The following is a 5,258-nucleotide window of genomic DNA, read 5'->3' as shown; positions in this document are numbered from 1 at the left end:
TTTGGATGTCTCAGAAACGATTAAGGAAGTCGGCAGAAGAGATTATTGCCGTGGCTTGCACGAAAACAAAAAGAGAGAATTAATCTCTATTTTTAGGTTTCTGAGTAGTATAAAAGGTGTGTTTAATTCCCAGGGAAGAAAAAGAAGTTATTGGAGCGGTCGCAGAGGAGTTTGTAACACTACAGAGGCGAAGTGATCAAGTTGCAGGAAACCCGTATTTCTGCTGCTGCTGCTGAAGAACATCTGTTGCAAATAAGAACAACGTCTGAAATTCGTAACTCTGCTACAGTAACTTCTTTGTCACAGTCAGTCATTCGTTTTGCGACTCCAATACACCGTTGCAAACATTCAGAGTTATAGTTTTTCATCTTTTAATCAACTTTTGAACCATAAACAAATATTTTTAGCAAGTGATTAATATGAGGAGCTAAACCCCATTGTTGAGGCTACGGAGGAAGCCATTTTTCCAATTATTATGTGGTAAATTCTATTTAATTTAATTTTCGTAATTCTTTTATGATTATTTGCACTGAACTGAAATCGAATATATGATTCTGATTAAGTGGTTGTGTTCTCAATTGATGGGTCATGCTTAGGTTAAATCTTTTGATGGTCCATGCTTTCGATTTACAACTATTGTTTTGAGAATCTACTTGTCTAGGCGAAAATATTAGAATCACTTTAAACGTAAAGAGTTGCATAAATATTGACTAGATCAAATCACATAAAAATTGGAGATTGGTGGAATCCAAAGTCTCAGTGCTTTTTATAAACTTGAATACAATTTCTTTTTAAGTTTTCTATTTTAATTTGAGTCTAAAATCGAGTCTACATAATCTGAGTTGAACGAACTTTACTACCACTTAAAAACTACATCACTTACTTCTTCACTTCTTCAAGTCTTCGCAATACTTGTAATGTCTCATATCCTAATACTTTCAAGCGAACCTATACGAAATTGACTGTAGTACATAATCAAGCGACTCTTAAAATGAGTTTTGATTCACTAAAATATGACAACCAAACTTGACATACCAACGCTTGGTGGGTTCAACCGAGCTATGCTCTAACATTCTTCCCATCCACATGTTCTCTTCCTCATCAACCACAATAAATTACAGATTATTCAAGGAGAAAATCACATCGTTATTCTCAGAAAACATATTAGCATAGAAATCCCTCATTTATAACTTTATTTTATCTTGATCAAGATAATCTCTCCATCAATATCAAGTCTAGCAATAGTTTTCCTCAACCTTCTAATACTTGTTATTATATGGAAGTAAAAAGTATTTGGATCTCCCTAACTAAGTTCATTTTGTTTATCACCTGTATGCCACTCCCTCGCTTACATCACCTCAACATTCCAAGACTTAAGATAACAATCATTATTTCTTCAAACTCACAATCAGGGAACTTACCTCCCTCCTCCTCCTCCCCGTCCAACTGCACAATCTTCTAAACTAACACTTTATTCTTCTTTTTCACACCACCAAATTCCTCTCTACTCTATTTGTTCAAGAAACATTTCAAGTTCTGCAATTTCTCGAAGAAAATAAAACTAACCTGTGCATGATACTCCATAATTCCTTACGATTCATCAACCAATTTCATTAAGTTCTTGTGTTACAACCAATAGTTTTCAAATTTAAAGCAAGGTTTACTCTCTACACTAGGCTTTGTAACCAAAACAATTGGTTTATGATTGAAAAAAATTATTCCAGCTAATGCAATTTAAACAACTTCATTGTAGAACATACTCATGTCAATACTGAGAAAAAACCTATCTAGCATGCATGTCATACCAACTATAAGCTCCTCATATGATAAATCAACTGGTCATAAATAAAATTATTGGAAAAAAAAATGACTGTCCAGGAAGTTGTTCTTCCTAAAATGAAAAATAAAAATAACATAAATTAAAATGTTCCGTCTTAAAAGTGAAGTTCCCAAAAAAAAAAAAAAAAAACTGTAAGAAATAAAAGAATTTATCTTTACCATCCCAATGCTGACGTTGTTGCTAGACCACCATTCGATTTCTTCGCCAGATTATTCTCGGATTATCCTTGATGCGTCTAGAATTTCTCCAAACAAGAGTGCTAGAATGTCTCAAAATAAAAAAAGCGTGTCGACTGTCGGTAACCAAGTAGGTGTCAAAAACACAATTTACGTGTTGGTTCTCCTTGATAATTGCGGCAGATGAAAAGGGTGCCGTATAACACTTTCTGTCTATTATAGATCTAGTCATTCAAGACTTCCCTATTGGCATTGCTTTTCCATTTACCAGCGAGTGTCTGCGAGTTACACTAGATGAGATGGAGAAACAAAGAGTTTGTGTAACTGGTGCTGGAGGGTTTCTCGCTTCTTGGGTTGTCAAACTTCTCCTTTCTAAGGGCTACATAGTCCATGGAACTGTTCGAGACCCAAGTAAACATCTCTCTCTCTTAATAATTTATTAAAAGTTGATGATCTCCTCTATCTTGTTTTATTTACTTGTTCTTTTGAACATGTTACTTTCTTTCATTGAGGTTGACGATTTTATTAGATTATTAATTTGTATATAATATAATTGTTAGGGTTTTTCATTTAACAATCGGTGGATCTGGTAGTATGTTTGATTCACTTCTTAATTCAATTGATTTTGGGATCTCTTAACTTATTATATACTGACTTTGTTTCATGATTGGTGGTCGGAAATGAATTTCTCAGTCGAACATTTTACCAATTTTAAACTGAACTGTGGAGATGCAGTTTTGATTGTAGCTTATGTAAAAAAATGAATAAAGTGACTGCAATCTTTTGTTAGATTTGGATTGAAGTTTGCGTCGAATTACCTTAAGAGAGTGAATTTTTTAGAAAGTGAATTATTACAGCCCTTTCGCTACTTTATTGACAAGCTCCACAAAATGAAGTGATGCATTTTTTATTTTTTTTGTAAGTGCCACTGCTGTGGGAATTTCCCCATAATTGTAATGCAAATAATTGCTTGTAAGTTATAAAGAGCAGAGCTGGAGTTTCATCCAGCACATGATAAAAGAGGTCTTTGGAGTTGGGAATTTATGCAAATGTACTTTTTTTTTTTTCCTTCTCTAAATTCGACTAAAAAACTGTCTATCAGGTGATGAAAAGTATGCTCATTTGAGGAATTTAGAGAACGCTGCAGAGAACTTGCAGCTCTTCAAGGCTGACTTACTGGACTACAAGAGTCTCTGTGCTGCTATTGCAGGATGCACTGGAGTTTTCCATGTTGCAAGTCCTGTTCCTTCGGGTTCTGTGCCCAATCCTGAGGTAAGAATTTCGTTTACTAATGGTGTCTTCAATTTGTCTTACAAAAATAAGCATGTTTTATTTGGAAAGATGGTGTGTTAAAAATTGCAGGTGGAATTGATTGAGCCAGCTTTGACGGGTACATGTAATGTACTAAAAGCATGTACTGAGGCAAAAGTTAAGAGGGTGGTGGTTGTATCATCTGTTGCCGCTGTTATGATGATTCCAAACTGGCCAAAGGGTCAACCCATCGATGAGTCATGTTGGTCCGACAAGGAATTTTGTAAAAGAAATGAGGTAACTATCTAATAAGAGACAGCATGGATCCTATCACTCTACAGGCATCAATTTTTTACTTTAAAGAGTTTAAAGTTTTGGCTGAGTGAAGTTGAATTATGAAAGGAAATCGTGCAAGTTTTGATTTGCTTGTTCATAATATTGCACTCGTTTGGTTTGTTACCAGAACGAGGTTAACGTAATTAAGGATTTTAACTTCTCTCCTTATGCATCGGGTACACTATATAGACTTGAGAACTAATCTCCTTTCTTTACCATCGGTGCTAGCACTTTTATTGCATCTCCAAAACAGAAGCTGAAAGCAAGGCTTGGGAATATGTAAAGAAGAATGGTCTCGATATGGTTACAGTTTGTCCATCAATTATTATTGGGCCAATGTTGCAGTCTTCAATGAATGCTAGCAGCTTATTTCTCATCAAGCTTTTGAAAGGTATCTTTGCACATAAATCTTTTCATTCCTTGGGGAGTTTAGAATGAGAAAAATAATAGAGAAAAGCGAGGAGGGGCATGTAGGCCATGTATGCAAATTTTCACATTTGAGTCTAGGCATCTGCTCTGCGGTAAATGCAGATTTGGAAACCTCCATCACTCAGAATATTTGAGTTTACAACCGAATCCCTTCATGGAATTTAGCTTCTAGTGGTGGAGCTTCATGTCATTGTAGTGCTAGTTTTAATTTCTTAACGTACGTATCTTTTCTCGACTTGATCCAACCAGAAGGAATTGAAGAAATGGCAAATAATCAACGAGGGGCAGTAGATGTGCGTAATGTGGCTGATGCAATATTGCTGGCATATGAGAAGCCTGAAGCAGAAGGGAGATATATATGTTCTGCATATAGGGCTAGAATGGAGGAGTTGATCGATCAGCTCAAGACTATGTATCCCAACTATAATTATCCCAAGAAGTAAGTCAGATATATAAATACACTGGTGTTTTTGTTTATCTTCTAATATTTTCTCTACTGCATAATATAAACAACGCGTTGATTTTCCAATAATTTTTGTAGTTTCAGCAACCATTCTTTTTTTTTTTTTTTTTTTTGTGCACTTTATTCGTATTGTGATCTCTCGAGTAATACTTTTGGTTTCTCTTGTGAGATACTTGTCTACTGTTCAGAAACCAAGTCTGTTTCTAGTTTTCCTAATTTTATTTGGTATTTTCTCAATATATCTTTCACAGAGTCAAGGAAGGAGAAGACCAACCCACCCTGTGTTGTGAAAAACTGGAGAAGTTGGGATGGAAATACATGACACTAGAAGAAAGCCTCCGTGAAAAGCTACCAGGAGAAGGGTATCTTGCGCTGAGGTACATGTGTTTAGCTTGCTATATGCGTCCATTGAAAGGATTACTCGTGTAGTTTCTCTGTAACAGAATGTTATATGTAATAATAATAATGTGTTGTACAAACTAATTCGTCATGTAATAGATGATAGTAAAATGCTTGGGCTTCTCTCTTTGATATATTCCTGTTTTCAAGTTTCTGAAAAACTAGGTAAACTGGTGCTGCCTTAGTGATAGCTTTGGGTTGGATTGAATGAATCGACTATTTAAGGGTATAACCGTTTTACGTCTGAGTGTATTACTGCGTATTACTGGTATCTAGAAGAATTGGTGGGTATCTAGGTGTGAATAGAAAGTTCCGCCCAACTATAACCTGTCTTATCTAAATCTTACTTTGCCAATAAACAAGG

General features: G+C 35.3%; 1 pseudogene; it reads left to right on the top strand.

The window, feature by feature from the left end:
* The first annotated feature begins 2,235 nt into the window (after window positions 1-2,235).
* On the top strand, window positions 2,236-5,033 carry LOC113299427 (annotated as a pseudogene).
* Window positions 5,034-5,258: the final 225 nt, after the last annotated feature.

This window comes from Papaver somniferum, chromosome 1 (genome assembly GCF_003573695.1).
Source record: "Papaver somniferum cultivar HN1 chromosome 1, ASM357369v1, whole genome shotgun sequence".
Classification (NCBI taxonomy): domain Eukaryota; kingdom Viridiplantae; phylum Streptophyta; class Magnoliopsida; order Ranunculales; family Papaveraceae; genus Papaver; species Papaver somniferum.
This window is presented reverse-complemented; position numbering and strand designations above follow the sequence as displayed.